This window comes from Marmota marmota, unplaced genomic scaffold (assembly GCF_001458135.2).
Source record: "Marmota marmota marmota unplaced genomic scaffold, marMar, whole genome shotgun sequence".
Taxonomy (NCBI): domain Eukaryota; kingdom Metazoa; phylum Chordata; class Mammalia; order Rodentia; family Sciuridae; genus Marmota; species Marmota marmota.
Genome location: NW_025999842.1, coordinates 29,548,649 through 29,570,628, shown reverse-complemented (window position 1 = coordinate 29,570,628; position 21,980 = coordinate 29,548,649). Strand labels below are relative to the sequence as shown.

General features: G+C 45.0%; 1 long non-coding RNA gene across 1 annotated transcript; it reads left to right on the top strand.

The window, feature by feature from the left end:
* Positions 1 to 297: 297 nt before the first annotated feature.
* LOC125612011 lies at positions 298 to 6,970 on the top strand. The gene is made up of 3 exons (XR_007342264.1): positions 298 to 439; positions 3,274 to 3,338; positions 6,286 to 6,970. It is a non-coding gene; the product is annotated as an uncharacterized LOC125612011 (long non-coding RNA).
* Positions 6,971 to 21,980: the final 15,010 nt, after the last annotated feature.

The window sequence follows — 21,980 nt, the reverse complement described above, 5'->3', positions numbered from 1 at the left end:
GGTTAAGGGTGGGGTTGGTATGAGGGAGTGGTGAGCCTTTCTCAGAAACGCCCTTGGGCAGAAAAGTGAATTTTTTTTTTAAAATGGTGGCTGTCACTTAGGATGGTCATCTAGATGCTAAGCAAGGACCTTACACCTACCATGCAGTAGGTTCCAGTACATATTTGTCCAACAAATGAGTGAACACCAGGGGAAGCAGGAGCCCCTCTGCCTTGGGTTGGGAGTTTGTACTTTGCACAGGGCAGAGGTGACTGAGGCTGCAATCTAGCTGGCACTCTGCCTTGTGGTCACATTGTGGGGCAAAGGCTTCTTCCACTTGAACACCTGTGTCCCTTCAGCTGGGTCTGTGCAGAGGGGCACCTCTTCCTCAGTGCTGCTGTATATGCTGGCAGAGGCAGGGTCTCCCGAAAAGATATCGGGGCGGAGGCTGCAGGCCATGGTACTATCCCGAGCCTTTCTGATATTTGCTCCACTCTTCCTGTAGCCCTTTAGTCCCATTCTTCCTGCCTGAAGCTCTCTCAGGAATGGCCGTGAGTTATTCTGCAGCCTCTCCTCTGGAGTAAACAAGTCAGGCTCTCCAGATCCTTTTCTTTCCCACATTTCAACTTTTCTGCAACTTTAAAGGTCTGACATAACAGGGGTTCGCCTCTGGCTCCTGTTTGCGCAAGTGGCATCTTCCAGACTGAGAAGCTTGTTTTGCTGAGCCTAGAACCCAGGGGAAAAGGTGGACACTTTGGTTTGGGTTTGGCTCTTAAAATAGAAATTCTGATGGATACTGGACCCCTCCCATTCCTTAGCAGATCCACAGAGCACTGCTGATTTCTTCCATATCCATATTTTATAGATGCCAACAGGTTTCCCATACTTAGAATTCTTACAGGAAACTCATTAAGCATTTATTGAGCCCCTGTTGTATGCAGAGGGTGTTGTGCTAGGGAATATGGTTGTGAATATAGAGATGGCAGGTTATTTATCTCCCATATTTAGGTAAAAAATTTGGTAAAATTTTGTAGGTTAAAAAATGTGAAACATGTCTGGTGTGGTGGTGGTGCACCCCTCTTATCCTATCAGCTCAGAAAGCTGAGGCAGGGGGATTGCGAGTTCAAAGCCAGCCTCAGAAAAGTGAGGTGCCAAGCAACTCAGTGAGACCCTGTCTCTAAATAAAATACAAAATAGGGCTGGGATGTGGCTCAGTGGTTGAGCACCCCTGAGTTCAATCCCTCGCACACCTCTATCCCCCAAAATGTGAACCATTTGTAGAACCATCTGTATGGTATGTTTCTATTTCCATAAACAAGATATCATTCAAGGAAAAATATTCATTCCTGACTGACAGCTAGGTTGGCTGTTGCTAGAGAGGAGTCACAGAGTAGTACTATAGTTCAGTCAAGTCTAGAGACTGGTTTTCATAAAAAAAATGTTTATGTGCTTTTGTATGATTCAATATAGTTGGAAGAATGCATAAGAATCTGGTAAATAGGGCTGGGGTAGAGCACTTGCCTTGCATGAGCTCTAAAATATGTGCTCAGCACCGCATAAAAATAAAGGTATGTGTCCATCTACAACTAGAAATAATTAAAAAAAAAAAGAATCTGGTTACTGTGATTGCCTTTTTGCATGGTTGGGACAAAATTAAAACTCTTATTTTTTAGTGCCTTTTGGATTTTGTACCAAATACCTATATAAAATGTAATTATCTGGGTTGGGGTTATGGCTCAGTGGTAGAATGCTTGCCTAGCACGTTGCGAGGTACTGGGTTCAATCCTCAGCACCGCATAAAAATAAATAAATAAATTAAAGGTATCTTGTCCAAATACAACTAAAATAATTTAAAAAATGTAATTATTGATGACTAAAATAAAGCAAGTGATGAGATTTAAAATAGAACATTATTAAAAGCTTCATAATCTGTTGTAAAATAGAAGAGGCAATGTTGATTGTTTTTGTCTTTTAAAAAATTGGGTTTTCATTTTTAGTAAATTTATTGCAGTAAGTGACCAAAATAGACCATTTAGAAATCAGTTTTTATTTTTCCACTTGACAAATACTACTCTGTGTCAGGCACCATCCTAGGTACTGGGGATACAATGAAGAACAAATCAGAAACTTCCTCCCCCAAATTTCCTTTCCTCCTAGAGTTTAGAGGTCTGAAGTTCTAGCCCTGGGTATGTCACAATCTAGCTGTTGGACCTTAGAAAACTTCCATCTCTAAAATAGGGGCTGTACAAGGTCTTAGATAATTTTAACCCTCTATTCTACTTCTGAAAGGTAGAATACATCGTAGCACAGGTTGGACACTGTATTGGTTTTCTAGGGCTGTGTAGCTAATCATCCCCAATTTAGTAGCTTAAAATATCACAAATTATTTTATAACTGGAGATGAGAAGTCTGGCTTGGATGTCAATGGACTGAAATCCAGGTGCTGGCAAAGCTTCATTTCTTTCTGGATGTTTTATAGAAGAATCTGTTTTCTTGCCCTTTCTAGTCTTGAATGACCTCTGTCATTCTTTGGCTGGTGACCTCTGTCTTAGTGAGTTTGGGCTGCTATAACCAAATACCATAAGCAGGATGGCTTATAAATAACAGAAGTTTATTTCTCACAGTTCTGGACGCTGGGGAATCTAAGATGCAGGGGATGGCAGAGGTGGTGTCTGGCAGTGGCACGCTTTCTGATTCATATTTGTTGCCTTCTCCCTGGGCTCTCTGGCTCCCTTTCACAAGGGCACTGATCCTGTTCTCTGCTGTGAGGCCTCTTAATCTAATCATTTCCAATGGCTCCATCTCTAAATACTATCATGTTGGGGATCAGGTTTCAACATTTTGTGGAGACACAAATATTCAGACTATGGCAGCTCCTTCTTTCAATCTTCAAAACCAGAGGCAGTAAGTCAAGTTCTCCTAGCATTGCACCATGTTGACTTCTTCTGCCTCTCTCTGCTACACTTAAGGGCCCTCATGACAACATTGGTAACTCTCAGATAGTCCAGGATCATCAATCTCCACCCCTCTCTTTTTTTTGGTACTGGAGATTGAACCCAGGAGCACTTTACTGTGGAGCTAATACCCAGTCCTTTTTTATTTTGAGGCAGAGTCTTGATAAATTGCTGAGGGTCTTGCTAAATTGTTGAATCCTTTTGCCTTAGATAATCCCTTTGCCTTAGACTCCTGAGTCACTGGGATTATAGGTATGCACTACCACACCTGGCCAATCTCCTCATTTTAAAGCCAGTTAATTGGTAATCTTAACTCTACCTGTATTTTTGTTTTTTTGAGATGGAGTCAATATGTCGTCCAGGCTGGTCTCTACTCTTGGGCTCAAGAGATCCTCCTGTGTGCAGGTACATTTCACCAGGCTCGGTACTATCTGTAATTTTAATCACCTTTTGCTATGTGACATGACATTTTCACAGATTTTGGGAATTAAGACATGGTCCTCTTTGGGGGTTTGCTATTTTGCCTAACAAGATATTAAGTTGCCACAATAAAGCAGTGGTTCTCTGGCTTTGGAAATTCAATGACCATTTAAACTGTTTTTGTGATTTATATTCTATGTTACAAATCATCCCCAAATGTGGTAGTTTAAGACAAAACCAACCAAACAAACAAACAAAAAATTAAAATCAAAATATTTAATTTTCTCACAAATCTGGGGTTCTGGCCAGGCTTGGCCAGAAGAATTGAGTTTTGACAGATGAATTAATGCTGGAGGTCAGTTAGGGACTTGTCTTGGGCTATTGGCCAGGGGCTTTGGGCTTCTACTCATGGCTGCTTGGGCTTCCTAACAGCATGGCAGTTGGATCTCAACAGGATTATGCAGAGGCCACTGACTTCCTATGATCTAGTTTCAGAAGTCCTAGATGGTCATGTCCACCCCATTTTATTAGTTGAGTAAGTCACTATGTCTTACCCAGACTCACGAGGAGACAAATTAGATGTACCTCTTAATGGGAGAAGTACCTGAGAATTTGTAGCTATCTTTAATCTGCCACACACACACACACACAGGCAAACAAAACGGAAGACTAATAGAGTGTTACCATGTTTTATTCTAACAAATAGAAATATTTGAAAAATGATACCCTAGGGGCTGGGATTGTAGCTCAGTGCATGGCCTAGCACATGTGAGGCACTGGGTTTGATCCTCAGCACCATATAGATAAATAAAATAAAGGTATTATGTCCATCTACAACTAAAAATGTTTTTTAAAAAATGATACCCCAAAATGTTGCCACCTACTGTCACATTATCACATCTTTTTAAAAGTAAGTGCTTTTTTCCTACCAAAAAAGTAGAATGGACATATTTCTAGAACAAATAGCAGTTCTTTGAATTGAACAAATTTAGCTTAATGAAAATCTCACTATGCTTTACTTATTTCCCTCCATGGATGGGGGGTCCATTAAGAAACCACCAAGTGGGGCTGGGGATGTGGCTCAAGTGGTAGCGCGCTCACCTGGTATGCGTGCGTGCGGCCCGGGTTCTATCCTCAGCACCACATACAAACAAAGATGTTGTGTCTGCCGAAAACTAAAAAAAATAAATATTAAAATTCTCTCTCTCTCTCTTAAAAAAAAAAAAAAGAAACCACCAAGTAAATGACAGGAGTACCTCTGTGGTCCAGATCAGTAGTCCCCTGCTTCACTCATGCACCCCAAGTCCTGCTGGCCTTAGAGGGTTACCTCCTGCTCAGTTCCTGCCCCCAGGGCACAGCCAACAGGCTCCTATGCAGACTGATTTTCCTGTTATCCAGAGTTTTCCCCTGGGACCACCAGGGTGGGCTCTTTTCTGGCAGCGTTGGCTTGGACTTCATCCAATGTGGCTGCTGCTCTGTGGGATAGACTATTCTGACTCTGCAGGCCTGGACAAGAGTCAGTGATATAACTAGCCTGATGCACTGGGAAGCCTGCCCAACACCACTGCCATCACCCACCTGAGCTTATCAGAACCACTGGGGAAAATCTGCAGCACTAGGCTCCACCTTCCTTGAAATGCTGGCTTTTCTCTGGCACTGTGGAGCCTCCAGGTCCTATAGTGGGAAGACCCTACTAAGCCAGGGTCAGCAGTTTCCTGCTTCCCTCAGGTTGGTAAACAACCTTTACTTGTTCCCCTGAAACCATGTATCTGGAGACCTCTGGTAGAGCCAAAACCATTTCTATGCATTGCCCACAGCTACCCCAGGAGAGGCACAGTCCTTGACATTAAGAGGATCCTTCTTGGGAGGCTGAGGCAGGAGGATTCTTTGAGTCCAGGAGTTGGAGACCAGGCTGGGCAACATAGCAAGACCTCCCACCCCCAGAGGGAAAGAAAAACAAAACTTCTTAAAAGAATACCGGAGGTTTTACCTGTGAATGGAATTACCTGTTGATGCTGATTCTCAAGCCAGGGAGACTCTGGCTCTCTGGATTACCTCTTTTCTCTGAGGCCTTAGGGTTTCAGGGGAGCAGCATCCTGCTTCCCCTTTCAACTAAGAGACAATATTAGAAAAGTGGAACATTTCTAACATCCTCAAGGCAAAGGGGGGAGTCAGGTTTATTGTTCACCCTACTCCTTTTAGGTCACTAGTTCTGTCTTAGGGGAACGATTTCCAAATGGACTTCTGTTTGTTGAAGTTATGATTGGAGCCAAAGGGAAAACTGAAAGCCAGTCATCTATCCATCCATCCATCGTGGAAGAATGTCTTATTTTTATGACAGGTGTGGAGAGGGACCACTCCAGCATGAGAGAGTATGCCCTGATTGCAAACTTCACAAAGCGGGGTTGGGGGGTCACCCTCCCCATCTGGTGAGGCAAAAAGAATGCAGAGCCCTAGATTTGCAATTTGCACAAAGAGCCCATTCAATAGTCCACAAAGCTCATTTTCCATAATAGTCCTAATTAGAATCCTGATACACAAGGAGGGGAAACAATTTCCACAGACTCCAGCGTGAGCTCATGACAATACAGTTTGTTTTTCAATCCCGAGGTTATAGACACGCACCTCTCAAAAATAATACATATGTGTTGTAAAGCTGGATATTTTCAGACATTCTAGAAAAATGTGGCAGTAGCAATAATATGTTGTGGAAAAACAGCCTCAATCGTGAGTCTTCTTCCTCACATTTTTACCTCTCCTGTTGCCTGTCTTGGTGAATGTTAGGATTTTGTTAGGAGCTTAATATTTCAGAAGATACATTTTTTTAAAAAAATTTTACCACCTGTTCTTGCTTCTCAGTTCTCACATAACCTTGGAATTTAAGCATCTTTCTGTCTGTTTTTTTTTTTTTTTTGTCTTTTCTGCTGGACAGACCCTAACGATGTTTCCCTTGCTGAACGGAGCAGAGATGAGCATGTTTATCAGCCATGCCGTGCCTGGTGGAACCGTCCTATCTGCGCCTCACTACATGAACATTACTATTAACTGTTGCCAGGAGAGCCAGAGAAGACAAAGAGCACCCACCACGTGGCACCGATACTCTGCCATCAACACTCCGCCTCTTCTCTCTCCTCATCTGCAGAAGGATTATTTTTTCCCCCTTTGCTGCATCTTGGACAGACCCCCATACTGCATTAGAACCCCACCCACCCACGCTGCTTTCTCTTTTCTGCCTTCCTGCTCCTGTTCCCCTGGGTACCAACAATAGCTGTGGATGGTTGTAGTCAACACATTGCTTGAATCTGAATCCTGACTCTGGTTGTGTGATGTTGCACCAGTTCCATAACCTCTCTGAGCCTGTTTTCTCCCCTGGGAGATAAAGGATTTGCTAGTTCCCTCTTCATGAGGTTGTTATAAGCGTGAAATGAGCTCTGAACATGAAGACTCTCATATACAGCAAGAATTTGTGGAACAATGTTTTTTTCTTGTCACCAGTATTCTCATGGCTTTTTTATCTTTTCTTGGTAATTGGTCCATAGTAAAATTATGACAATGAAGGATAGCAAAGTCTATATAGTAGACATAGTATATGTTCAATAAACTCCATGCAAGTGTCATTTTGGGGGTGGGGTACTGGGGATTGAATCCAGAGACACTTTACCACTGAGCTACATCTCCAGACTTTTTTATTTTGGGAGAGTGTCTCTCTAAGCTGCTAGGTCTGGCCTTGAATTTGCAATCCTTCTGCCTCAACCTCCTAACTTGCTGGGATTACAGGTTTGCTCCACCACCATGCCCGGCTCTATAGGTATCATTTCAACTGGCCCCCAAACTCTGCTGAACATAAGAATCAGTGCTGGTTTGGAAAGCACATCAGGATCCTCCAGTGTTTTGGGGCTTTTGTTTTGAAAAGGCCCTTTTTACCATTTTACTGCCCATCGGAAGAAATAAAGACAAATCAATGGACAGAACATCACTCCAACTTTCTCACCCCAGTTGAAGCCTTTTCCTGTGGATCCAGATAAAAAGTCTGTAGGAGACACTTCATGCTGTAGGGTCAGTGTGGAGGTTACATAATACCCAGTAAGTTTGCCTTTAAGGTAAATGTTTGAAGTCTTTCTCCCTTCAGTTTGATACAAAGAGTATTTTCCCAGCAGACTTTTCCTGATGTCCCAATTTCATGTCCTTACTTTTCCACACTCTGTGTAAGAGAGCTCTTTCTGAAATGTACAAGTTTGTTGAAGAAGTTACAATACCACAGAACACATGGTGTGTTGCCCAAGTGGACTTCACCTGGGCCTGGCCTCCTCCTGTCTAGACAGCCCAGCCCAGCTCTGGCCATCCGTGACCTGCAGGGTGCAGGAGACAGGTCCAGAGGGCAGCTAAGCGGCCTGTCCATTCACTGAGCTCTGAACTAAGTTCGGGTGACCCCAAACGCTGTCCACTGGTTTGTACACCCATAGTACAAAGACGAGTTCCGTTCCTTTGTGCTGTCCCGGAACATTTGCCAGCTCTCAGTCACGTTGCAGGGGATCCTGTGGCCCTGCAATGAAAGGCCCTATTGTGATGACTGGTCAACAAGGCAGATCTAAGTCCATTCTGGGCATCACAACTGGGAACCTCCCGGCTTTTTACGTGCTGAGAAGTGGACGCTTAGTATTGTATTAAAGTAAATGGGAAGGAGGCAGTTTCGTTAAAAATACCCCAGTAAAGAAAAGGAGATACTTATCTGCTCATTGTCTCCGACTAGAAGCTTTTAAAACCACCTGAGAAATGGGCTTATTGCTTTCATTGTTTCTTTCCTTCTTCTTTTTCCTCCTTCTCACTGACATTTGTCCTCTTTTCCAAAACCTCCTCTCCTGGTGATCCAGGCGACTACTGGGAATTCTCCCTCCACCATGTGGACAAACAAGCAGATCATTCAAAGTATTCAGATCACATGGACAAAGACATGGAAATGCTTGGGATTCAGAGTTCTGGCTGGTTTGAAATGTGCTTTTGGGCAAATGATGTAGTGAGCTGAATGTTCATTAAATATACAAACCAATTAAGAGCTGTTTAATGCTAAGGCAATTGATCTTTCAGAGATGGATATTTGGGTGCAGCACCAGATCTTAACCCTGGCTGGGTACACCAGAGCACCTGCCTGATTAGAGTTTCTTAAACTATAAAATAGGCTTCAGTGAACCCCAGATTCCCTTGGGGGCTCAGTTCAAATCCCAGCTTTGCTGTCTGCCTCTTCCTGGTGCTGCGATTCCATAATATCCTTCAATTATTCTAGGGCTGGTTTGGTAGAAGGGATCCAGAGTAAACAGAGGCCTCTACATTAACAATGCAGAAGTTGTGGTGTGAGGCTGATCTCTCTGAAGGCACAACAGGGCAGATGTTGAAATGAAGATCACAGTGAGACCCAGTGAGCAAACGACCCTTGTTAGGGCAAAAGGACCGGGCCTGATGCAAACTTCATGGAATCAGCTCAGCATAGCTTTTATTATTCAGGAACAGAATGAAGCTTCTGATGGACCCATTTTCCTGGTGGAAAATGAGCCACCAACCAAAGGGAGTGGGGGTTAGGCTTATATAGGTTACACTGAGAGGTGATTCAATGAAAGAGCAGGTCAGTTTGGGCTTTCTTTACTGGGCCAGATGGAAGATGTGAGGATAGTAGGTGTGAGGTCAGTATCTGGGAAAGAATTTGCTTAGGGTGGCATCAATGCTTTGGCCTCTTCCCAGAAATTGTCATTTCAGACATGATGGATATCTCCACCCAGGGGCCTGTCTTGTCACTGTGAAAGACAGTGACTCCCTCATACCTTCTCCCTGGGCTGCATTGTTTTGGGGTTTGTCTTTTTCCATATCCAACAATGCTACTTCCTCTCTGGCATACAGAAGCCTTGACTTGAGGTTCCCTGAGCTCTTTGATTTTCCCCCCAAACAACTTCCATCTGAAGTGAGAGGACTTGGTTCCTGAGTAGAGGAGATAGGGCTGGAATCCCAGGGAGACCACACACCTGGAATCCTCAGGACACAACACCGTAGAGACACCTGCACCCAGGAGAACTCGAGTTCTATAGTGTCCTCTTTGAGTCTTCAGCTGGGTACTGATCAGCATGTGTGTGTAAGGAAAGACCACAAGGCTGCGTTAGAATCCCCTAAAAGGATTTGAGGGAAGTGTCCCTAGAGCTCACTCAGGTCAGAGGTAGTCCCTGTTACCACCACTCAGAGTTGAAAGCCTTATAATCCACAAGGTACTTATGGGTAAGGGTGCTGGGAAGGGTATTCTGGGTATTGGGGCTTAATTAGCCTCAGACTAGTATGTAGGCTATTAGACAAGAGGCAGTCCCAGCCCTTCCCCAAAAGGCTTAAAAGTACACTGTGAGAGGGTCAGAATATTTCCAAGTAGCTAAACTGTGTTCCAGAACAACACTTAGGATATTTTTTTAACATAAAAGAATACCTAGTGCTTAGCAAGGAAAAAATTCAATCAAAAGAAACATGAAGAAACTGATACCAAAAGCACATCATATCCAAGTTGCTCAAAACCAGTGATAAAAGCTTGAAATCAGCTAAAGGAAAAAAATGTTAGGTTATGAACAGAAAAGTAAAGATAAGGATGACAATGGAGGTCTTGTCAGAAACAAGGCGGTGACAAGACAGAGGAACAATAATCTTTAAAACACTGAAGAACGACTATTGTCAACCCAGAATTCTCTAGTCAGCAAAAATGTTTTTAAAAAACAAGTGCAAAAGAAAGATGTTTTCAGACATCCTCAGACTGAAAAAAAAATGATCCTGTATTAGAAGAAATGTACTAAAAGAAAGTCCTTCAGGCAGAAGGAAAATGATACCAGATAAAAACTTGGCTCCGCAAAAAGGAAGGAAGAGCTCTGGACGAGGCACTTCAACTACTTGAAACATGTAACAAGCTCTGGAGCGGGACTTTTCCTGTTGCTGTTGGCTATTTGAAGCCCACAGTGAGGCCAAGGAAGTTCTCCACATCTGAGCCAACATGCCCAGAAGGCAGAGATTCCTAAGAGGTGACTTATGTGACTCTGTTAGCACCAACACCACCTTCTACCTTGTAAGTCTGGGAAGGGGAGTGAGCAGAGAGCGTGAGTCACTGGAATGCAGTGGGTGTGAGAGGTGACTCCTTCTCCCTCCTGAGGTGAAGGGCAATGAAGGCAGCTGTACTTTGTCCCCAGTGTGGGGATTCTAAGAAAATCAACAATAAATATTGGGATGTAAATTAGTTCTCCCACTTGAGCATTTGATTAGGAAAAGGACATATGGGTTTCTAGTACCTCATTAGGAAGCAAAGGATCTTGGAGAAAGAAGAAAGGATTGCAGGGGGCAGGGTGAACCCACCCAATTTGTTAGAGCCAGGACATTTGTTCCCTGTGGTTCAAGTGGATGCTACTTAGTAAGTAGCTGAATTAGTTCCATCCCCAGCTGAGATGGCTCTCTCCACCATTTTCCAATGAGCTTGAGCTCAGTCTGTAGACTTTACATTCAGTGACAGGAGCTGAGGGCATGGAAGGGGCTGAGCCTGTCCTGCATGTCCTTCTAACACATATCCCCACCCTCAGAAAGGCAGTTCCTGGATGCTTGCCTTTCAGAGGACGTCAGCAGCCTGTCCAAGGTACTGCCAATAGAGAAAAGTCTGCAGCAATGGTCTGCTGTATGACTCCCTTCCTGTCCTCCTCTCAGTCCAGTACACTAGAGGACAGTCCTGAAAGGGGAAAGTGGGGACCTGGGGTGTCCTTACAGTTAATGAGGGACCAGAACCATATATACATACATATATACATTTTTGTGATTATGCATGTATATACAACGGATAAATGTCACGTACACTTATCATGTACATTTGTATTGTTTATAACTTCCTATTATCACAAATAAGGACAGTGAACACCCTTGCACATTACTCTTTGTGCATATTCTTTATAATTTCCTTTGAACAAGTTCCCAGCAGGATGCCAACTCTTAAGGTCTAGCAGCTGAATTCCCATCTAGTGGTGGAGCAGAACCTGGGGAGCAGGAGGAGCTGGACCTCAGGGAGGCTGGAGAAGATGCTCTCTCCCTGTGCCTCCTTCTGCTTATTGCTGCATCCACCCGTTACCTCTCAGGTTCCCCTTTTTCTTTCCCCTTTTTTATTCTTTGCCCCTTCTGCCCTTTTGACTCCAGATTGTTTCTCTCTTCTGCCCAAATCTTGCTCTGTTTCAGGGCTTTGAAACTTCCCTTGGTTCCCCACCTCAACTGCCTTTGGGTAGCTTCCCTGGACACTCTGTGGTAACAACGTGGTCACAGCAGCTGTCACACCTCAGTGGTGTGTACCCCAGAAAAGATGATCTTTTCTAATGGCTTCCACAATTCCCTAGGGACTCTCTGATTGGCTTAGTGTAGGTCACATGCTCATCTCTGAACCAATGACTGTGACTAGAGAGTACAATGGTCTGAATGACCTCCTCTGGGCCAGTTGCTGGAGCTCTGCAGTCTTGGGCAGACTCTACCCAGCCCACAGGGACTAAGAGAAGGGGAGAGGTGGACCCTGAAATAAAAATGGATCTCTGTTCTGGGAGTAGTGGGAATATCCTTGAAAAGTCTATCTCAAGTCTCTTCTCTTTTTTCTGCTTATTCTCCTTCTCATTCTTCTTTTGTGCATGTGTCTGGTAAACACAATAAAGGAGTTTGGGTGGTGGTGATGGGGTTTGAGAGGATTGAAGGCTCGAATACAGGGTCTCAGGTGCACCAGGCAAGTGCTGTACTGTACCAATGAGCAATTCCCTCAACCCCATAAAAAGGATTTTAAATTCTTAATCTTTTTTTTTAAAACACTAATCTAGGGTGTTAAAAGTAATTTTACAATCAGGTGCTGTGATGCATTCCTGTAATCCCAGTGACTCAGGAGGCAAGAATCTTCTCAGTACCAAGCCCTGAGCTAGGTCCTTTGTATGTTTTGATTTTTAAAAAATATTTATTTTTATTTATTTATCTTTATGTGGTGCTGAGGATTGAACCCAGGGCCTCACCTGTGTTAGGTGAGCGCTCTATTGCTGAGCCACAACCCCAGCCCCATGTTTTGATTGTTAACCCTTACAATACTTGCAAGGTGATCTTAGAACTCTTATTTTACAGGTGAGGAAACAGGCTGAGAGAGGTTGGCAAACTTTTCCAGAGGGATGGACCTGGTAGCTCCTGCCAAATGTTCAACCTCAGGCTGTGTATACCCAAACGCCTTTGTCTTGAAGAAAACAGAGTATTTTCTACAGGAATGTCGGCTGTTCCTGAGGTCTGTTAGTGCTCATAGTGCTCTGGCTGCTTCAGAAGCTGCAGCTTTGTCTGCCTTTGAACATCTCAATGGCTGTGGGGACAGGATAGCACTAAGAAAAGCCAAGAAGCAAAAGAAGCATCTGAAATTCAGATATTGGACAACATAAAGAAAGACTACAGGGTCCTTGGAGTTGGGTCAAAGGATGCCACACCTAGGTTTTTCCAGAAAAAAAAATTGTCTTTTTGCTGTAGCTGGACAGGGTGAGGTGTGAGGGGCTTCTTAAAAGCATTCTGATGCCACCTCCTGGTCAGACCAAGGACTTGGGAACTGAAATGCACAAGAAACAAGCACTTACTGAAGCACCTACAGTCTAATCTCTGTTTCTGTCATTATTTCTGCAGGCCATTATTTGATCTGTGCCTCACGTGTTTGGCGCTGTTTGACTTCCTGGAAACCTCACGTGCAAGGATGCAAGGTTGAAGCAGTAGCGTTTGTTATCCTCTTGTCTGCAAACAAAGCCTCTTTTCTGTTACAGAAATTAGGAGCAGGAAAATCGATGCCTTCCCCCAAAGGTGAATCATCAAGAAAATGTGCAAGTCTTCAAACGGTGATGGTTCCACTCCAGGCTGGTGAATTCCATGAGCAAACAAAGCTCTGTTTGTAACCTAGTTAGATAAGAATGTTCTGGGGCATTTTTTTTTTCTTGGTACAGGAAATAAGAGTTGGGTGATTCCAATATTGGCAGTCTTCTCTTTAGTCCGTGTCTCTTATTTTGTTACACATATTTTAACTGAAAGAAAAGAGAACTTTTAGAAGACCATGAAACCCATATTTTGAATGGGCAAAGGTAAGGAGGGAAGTGCGTCATGTGAAGAGAGGACACCTCCCTTTTGTCTGATGGACTGGAACAAAGGGTACATGGTAGTGGAGGGTGGGTCAGGACCGGGTCAGGACCAGCCCAGGGAGGGCAGTGAATGCTCAGCTACAGAGAACAGGTTTGATTCTCAAAGTAGTTGAAGTTCATGAAGATATTCAACCAGATGAATCAGAACCAGGTTTTAGGGAGAACAATCCATTAGCAATATGTGACACCAAACACCAAAAGCTAACATACCACCTGATTTTGGAAAATCAATGGAGAAATTCGGAAATCAAACAGAAACAGAGGGTGGAGGCCAGCGGCCTGTTCAAAGTCCACCGCAGTCTCCCTGGATGCAGGGAGGACAGGCATTAGCCTCGGGAGCTTCAGATTGGAAAAGATTTCAGGAGAGAGAAGCTACTGGAGAGATGGAGTTATGGGTCAGAGTGGGTTTTGAAGGCAAACATGGCACCAAGATTTCTTCACTGGGCTGGAGGGAGGGGAGTGGTTCCCCATTCAGAATGGGGCCAATGTGGAGGAAATATGCTTGTGAAAGAGATTATGGGTCCCTTTGTGGACATCCTGAGTCTCAGTGGGACATTGAGGTGTAGGCAGAAATCAACTGGAAATATGGATCTAGGTCTCCAAGACAAGTGTAGTCTTCACGGTCAAACAGAGTGATCTGGCCAGGTGCAGTAGTGCACCCCTGTATTCCCAGTGGCTCAGGAGGCTGAGGCAGGAGGATGGAAAGTTCCAAGCCAGCCTCAGTAACTCAAAAAGGCCCTAAGCAATTTAGGGAGAACTTATCTTTAAACAAAATACAAAAAAAAAAGTGGGGAAGGCCTTGGGATGTGGCTCAGTGGTTAAGCGCCCCCCCCCGCCCCCTCGGGTTCCATCCCTGGTACCAAAACATAAACAACAACAACAAAACACCCTGCCACCCAAACAGAGTGGTCTGCATTGAGGAGTTAGATGAAGCCCTCACACTGGATAAGACTAGAAGAGGTTTCCAAGAAAGCAATAAAAGCCAAGGGGAACTAGAACAGGTCCTTGAAGAAATCCTTATTTAGAAAACAGGGGTGGTGATGGGAAGGTTTACAGTAATAGTAGAGAACAAGAGAACAGGGGTCTAGGAAGCTGAGGGAGGAGCTTTAGGAAAGGGGTTGTCATGGTCGGCAGTTCCCAATTTGGTAAGAGGCTGTGAAGGTTGAAATGGAAGCTGGTAATCTTTGAGAGAGCTTAATGGACATGGTGAAGGTCAAAGCCAAGTTACAAAGCCTTCAAGAGTAAATGGGTGCTTGCCTGCATGCACAAGGCCCTGAGCTTGATTCCCAGCCACTAAAAAAAAAAAAAAAAAAAAGGAAAAAAAAAAAAAGCAAATGGGAGTAATTAATGCCTCTGATTTATCACACTCTTCAAAATGGTTGCAATGATAAATTTTATGTTATGTTTTACCACAAGAAATTAAATGGGAGAAAAATGTGGACTAAAAATCATACTGTTCTGGGGCTGGGGATGTGGCTCAAGCGGTAGCTCGCTCGCCTGGCATGCGTGTGGCCCGGGTTCGATCCTCAGCACCACATACAAACAAAGATGTTGTGTCTGCCGAAAACTAAAAAATAAATATTAAAAAAATTCTCTCCCTCTCTCTCTCTCTCACTCTCTCTTTAAAAAAAAAAAAGCACCATACTGTTCTTTGCATTGTTCTCTAAGCTTGAAACATTATCATAATAAAAAGTAAGTGGGGAAGCCAGGCACAGTGGCACATGTTTGTAATCCCAGTGGCTCCAGAGGCTGAGGCAGGAGGATCGTGAATTCAAAGCCAACCTCAGCAAAAGCAAGGCACAAAGCAACTCTGTGAAACTCTGTCTCTAAATAAAATACAAAATAGGACTGTGGATGTGGCTCAGTGGTCAAATGTCCCTGGGTTGAATTCCTAGTACCACCCTACTGCTCCCAAAAAAATGTAAGTGGGGAAAAGAGCAAGTGGTATTTCAGAAATTGAAGCAGCCATGCAGACCACTCCTTGGAGCAACTTGACGGTTAAAGTGAAGAACAGGTGAAGAACAGCCTGGGAAACAAGTGAAGAGCAGCCTGGGAAAGTGGCAGGGTAGAAACACTTTATCTATTTATTTTTGATGAGAAAGCTCAAACATGTTTCTTGGTAGAGTGAGAGACCCAAGGGAAGGAGAGAATGAAGAGGGAGGTGATCAGTAATGGATGGAATGTTGGCCCCCAAAAGATATGTCCATGTCCCAGCCCCTGGACCTGTGCATGTGACCTTAGATAGAAAGAGGGTCTTTGCAGAAATAATTAATTAAAGATCTTGAGATCATCTGGATTATCCATGTGGGCCCTGAATCCAATGAAAATGATCCTTGTAAGAGATGGGAGAGGAGAAGACAGACCAGGAGAAGGCTATGGGAAGACAAAGGCAGAGATGGAAGTGATGTAGTTGCCAGCCAAGGAATTCCTGGAAGGGCAAGGAGGATTTTCCCCTAGGGCCTTTGTGGGGTGGGCGTCATAGCATCATCTTGATCTCAGACTTCTGCCTTCTGGAACTCTGAGAGAATTAGTTTCCGTTGTCTTAAGCCACCATGTTTGTTGTGGTTATTTGCTATGGCAAACTAAGGAATATGGGGTTCAGGGGTACTGTACCCTAGCTGGAGGCCCTGAAGCACTGAGTGTTGTGTCTCAGCATTTTAGCTCTCCACAGTCCATCCAGCCCCAGCCATCAGTTATTACAAATTTAGAAACTCTGGGCTCCAATAGTCTAGGCAGAGCTTCACTCAAAGAATTTTTGTCTTCATTTCTTCCTTGCTCATCCCCATGTGCTAAGGTTTGGATCTAAATGTCCCCCAAAGGCTCATGTGTTAAAGTCTTGTCCTCAGCTAATAGCTTTACTGGAGAGGTGGGGCCTACTAGAAGGGAGTTAGTTCTCTGGGGGTGTGCCCTCAAAGAGGATAGTGGGACCCGGGTGTACTCTCAAGGAGGAGAGTGGGACCCAGGTGTGCCACCAAGGAGGATAGTGGGACCCAGGTGTGCCCTCAAGGAGGATAGTGGGACCCAGGTGTGCCCCCAAGGAGGAGAGTGGGACCCAGGTGTGCCCCCAAGGAGGAGAGTGGGACCCAGGTGTGCCCTCAAGGAGGATAGTGGGACCCAGGTGTGCCCCCAAGGAGGATAGTGGGACCCCAGTGTGCCACCAAGGAGGATAGTGGGACCTTGGCTCTTCCTCTTGCTTCCTGGCACCAAAATGTGAGCAGCGTTACTCTACCATGCACTCTCCACCATGACATTTGGCCTTGCCAAAGGCCCAAAGCAAAGGGCCAAGTGACCATGGACTGAACCCTCTGAAACCATGAGCTGAAATCTTTCTTTTTTTCCCTTGGGTATTTTGTCACAATGATGAAAAGCTAACACACCACCTGATTTTGGAAAATCAATGGAGATTTCAGTGCTGATGCCTGCCTTTCTCTTCTACCTTCCATCCTTCAAGGTGTTCCAGTAGAGGCAATGTGGTCCCAAGGGCTCCAGGGAAAATCCTCCCACTTTGGCACACAAACCAGGTGACAAGGGGATCTATGACTTAGCTGTGCAGCAATGACAAAGGGAAGCGCTCAGGGAGGCCTGGAGCTCCCCCTACTCCCATTACATGTTGTGCACATGAGCTGCTGGTTCCAATGACAGAGAAGGCCTGGTTTCTCTCTGAGGGTCACCAAGTGTCACTTCCCCAAATCAGAGAGACAGGGCTGGTCAGGGGATCTCAGGGTGAGGTTTTTCAGCCTGACCCAGTTGGGCTGCAGGAGTGGAGAAGGGTGCTTAGGTGGGACTCCCCCAGGCCAAGGCTGAGGTTCTGTTTTGAGGACTAAAGAGGGTTGGGGGTGCTCACTCAGTCTGTGGAGGTCCGAAGACCTCCAGGAGCCCAGTCCTCCTGTGGAGACAGTGTTTAGCACCGCAGGGGTGACCACAGACCAGGTTGGTCCCAGGAGAGACCAAGGTCACACTCAGCAAAGCTGTGCGCCACCAGTGCTGTAATTTTCCAGCCTCAGCCTCAGCCTCTTGCAGTGACAATGGCCTCTTTTCTTATTCATCTTCCCTGCCAGCGCCAAATCCTTTGCTTTTTTCTCATGTCACACCTCGGTCCTTTCTTCTCCCGGCATCCTTATCTGGAACCTCTGGTCTTTGTCCCTTAGTCCAGGCATCCTTATCTGGAACCTCTGGTCTTTGTCCCTCCCAACTTTCCACTGCTGTTGAGTTGCCCAGGTCTCCGTGCCTGTCCACTGCATGCAGGTCCAGCCCAGACTCCTTGGCCGCCACCACCCAGTGCACACTCTGCTCCGATTCCCCTGATGTCTCCTGCTCTCTGCACAAACCTCCCACCCCAGAGGCGACACACTGGGCTCTTGTTTCATGGATTCAGTGTACTCATTCCTGGCTCCAGGCTCTTCCTCACGCTGTTTCCTTCTCCCGAAATGCCTTCCCCACGGACCTAGCCATGGACTCCTTTAAGACTCAGCTTTCCCCCTTCTCCCTACCACTTACTCCAGGCTGCCGAACCCTCTTTGCTGTGAATGTTTTGGTAAGTAGCACAGTCACTTGTGACACAGCCACTGAAGCAAACACACAGTAAGGAGCAGGCAAATCCCACCCCTCTGACCCTGACCTCTGTTCTCCTATAGGGGTTCCCTGCTGGAGGAGTCTCCCTACTGGAGGAGCCCACTAGAAGCCAGAGGGCAATGGGACCTGTGGATGGCACTGTACAGTCAGCCTCTTGGGACATGAGCAGGGCAGAGGATGGATCTGAAAGAGCTGGTGGGAGGCACCCAGAACATACTGTACCTGGGAGCTTCTAGAAAGCAGGAACTAGGTCTTACTCCCCTTTATACTTTAAGGCCAGGCACATAATAGGTATATGATGTACTTTTTTTTTTTCCTGAAGAAATACAAGAAAGAAGGAATGAATGTGTTTGTACATATACCTGGGAAGATACCAGGAGCCGGTGAACAATGACCAGGCTGACCGGTATGGCTCCATCCACAGGTCCCATTGCCCTCTGGCTTCTGATGTGCAACCCCAGTGGGGAATCCTTGCAGGAGAACCGAGATCAGGGGTTCTAGGGGTGGGAATTCATTTGCTGCTGCTTGCTGTGGGGTTGCTCCAGTGGCTGTGTCCCAGGTCTAGTTAGGAGGTGCTTTCTACACTTTTCTTTCTCTTTGGATCTAGGACTTGATCCTTCCCCTTCACACTCAGGCTGGGGTGGTAACTGCCCACTGTTACTAACAGCACAGACCCATCCTATGGCTTCCCCACACCCTGCCCACACCTTTGCAAACAATCCCCTTGCTGAGCTCTGCCATGAGTTTCCATGTGCCATTTGTTTCTTGCCCAGCACCCTAACTGACACAGATGGAAAAGCCTTCCAGGGAGAGGCTGGAGGGGGGCACAAGAGGTGCCTGAGAACAGGAAGGACCATCACACACTTTGTAGCTTCTACCCAACCAGAGTCCTGGGCACAGAGTGGATGCCCAAGGACTCACTTTGCTTTATGTCTATAAAAGAAACTTTACTCTTTCTAATTGAACCCATATCCCACTGTACTTCCCATGTGGAACATTCATCATTGCAAGATGAACTGTTAAAAAAAATTAAAAACTTAAAAAAAAACTTAAATTTTTTTTTTTTTTAAGCCTGCTCTACTGAAGAGTTTCTGACAAAGACCTTTGAATCTGTGCCCCTGAGGGCTCCAGGGCAGGATTCCAGCTGGGTGGTGTAAGACTTGCTGTCCTGACGTGGGTGGCAGTTGCTAGAACAGGGACTGCTTCGTTTCATCAACAGAGGGTCTCATGCTGTCAGCAGGCAGCAATAGCCACGGGACAAGATGCAACCAAATCTGACCCTGAAACATCCTGTCCTGGCCACAGTGAAACTCTTCCCCATTAGGGATCTCCAGGAGAAATATGTTCATCAGATACGGAGAGCCCCCTCCAAGGGGAACTATGTCAAAGTCAACTGATGTGTTCTGAAAATTTGGCTGTTCTGTGAAGCGGTCCCTTTGCTATTTGCAGAAGACCCAATTCAGTATCAGAGGGGTTGTGTTGGACTCCCCCAGGAGGTTAGCCTAAAGGATTCCCAGCATATTTCTTGGGTGGGGGTGTGGGTCCCATCCCGAAGGATGATATTGTCCATGGACGTTTTAGGACCTCGCTTAATTACAATTTAATTAAGAAAAGGTGGCTCAGCCGGAGTGGATGTGTCTGAGAGGCAAACCTTTCTTAAACCCCATTAACGTGCAACCTCAATCCACAACTGGATTCAATTACCGAGTGGAAAGAAAGGCATTTTCTCATAAAGCGGCTCTGTTTCCGTGCCAGGCTGTGAGCGGGGTCAGCCGTGACAAAGACAAGCCTGTGCACTGTTTGGGGTTGTTTTTCTTTTCAGGGTCTTCTACTGGCACTGCCAGGCCCCAGGCTGTTTGGATCAGGGATGTGAGGGCCAGGACTTGTTTTGGCTTTCAGCTTTTCATCTGGCATTGATGACAGAAGAGTGAGCTGGCTGTCCTGCACGACCGGTGGTAGTGATGGACTCACAGCGTGATTCTGTGGGTGTGCTGTGCCCAGGTGACCCTTAGGAGCCGTGTGTGAGGAAGATTAACATTCTAGGAAAGGAACATGGGAGAGATCGTAGGGTTAGGGTTAGACTCATGAGGTGTAGGTGCACATGGGAGAGGGTATTGCTATTCTCAGATACTAATACAATGTAACATGCAATGCTTACTAGATGCTAAGCTCTGTCCTACAAACCTAATATCAATTCATTTCATGCTCTCAATGACCCTCTGAAGAAAATATTACTATTTTTCCCACATTACAGATGGGGAAATTGAGGCACTGAGAGGCGAGGTAATTCATCCAAGGTTATGCAATTAGCAAGTAGTTGAGAGACCATGCTCTTAATCACAACATGGTGGAACCGTATGTTACAGAAACTTGAGAACCATGATATCGGCATTTTATTTAACTACGACACATTTTTGCAGTATTCTTAGCTCATTATTTTCCTTACTATGTCTGAAAGTCCAGGCTGCCTGGTGGCAGACAAAAATAAATATATATTCTAGGGCCTGATGTGTAATCCTAATGACTAAGATGGAGAGCCAACAGGTGTTGTATAGAAGGAAGGAAGTGCGGAACTAGCGTAGCTCTCTGATAGGAAAATCTAGGGCTCCCACCCTGTAAGGAACATTTGTATGGCCCAAGCTCCTTCCAACAGTTTGATTTACTGTGAAAGTCATCAGTTTGTTGCCTCTTCTCTTCAGCTTAGCAGGAGAGGGCTTAAAGACCCCCTTGGAGGGCTTCCCTAGCACCACCTTGGGCAGGTTTATTTTTACTTTTTTATTTTTTGCAGTACTGGGAATTGAACACAGGGCCTCATACATGCTAGACGAGCACTCTACCACTAAGCGACATTCTCAACCCCACCTTGAGCACTTTTGTGGCAGATGGCTTCTTCAGCACTCCGGAGAGCAGGTAAGTCTCACCAGTAAGGTCCTTTGTGAATTTTCCGCCTTCCAAGGAGCCTTATTCTGACCCACTCCCTTGAGTCCTGGCACTCAGCCTTGGGATCAGGTGGTCTTTTCTTTAATGCTCTATTTTAGCTCTAGGGGAGATGATGGTAACTACTCCCTAACTCTGCTATTCCTATATTTTTTTAGGGCTCTCTTTGCCTCTCATTAGCCCATCAATTATAACTCCAGTCTCCCTGGTAATAACTCTTTAAAGTTAACTTTTCTTGTAGAAGTTACTGTGTAGTTCCTATCTCCTGTTGGGACTCTACTATATATATAATTTATAATATATATAATATATATAAATATATAATATATATTATTATATATATCTAAACTTATTATATATATATATATATATATATAGAGAGAGAGAGAGAGAGAGAGAGAGAGAATTATATATTATAATTTTTTCCTTCCATGACCTTGTTTTATTATTTTATAGTAGGATGCCCAACATAGAACATAATTGTGAAAAGATAAATTAAGCATTTGAACCAATCTTTAAGCAGGAGCTGGACATGGTAGTGTGTGCCTGTGGTCCCAGCTCCTTGGGAAGTTGGAATAGAAGGATCACTTGAGTCTAGAAATTGGAGACCAGTCTGGTCAACACAGTGAGACTCTGATTCCAAACAAACAAACAAACAAACAAAAAAGATAACAAAACTTAAACACAACTGGGGTACTCCAAGCATTTGGACTCTAGGCTTGTGTAGTGGAGTGCCTTGCCTGTGGACCCACAAGGACGTCATGCTCTCCCTCCACTGCAGTGGAAACATGGAGTTAGGATACCAATGATTGAACATGGTCACAGTGAGTTCCTTCTCTAGCGCCCTTCCCAGCCCTCTACAGACATAATTTAGCCAGGACAAAGATGACTGGAATTTGTCCAAGTTCAGTGATCGGAAACAGTTAAGCATTCTTCATGA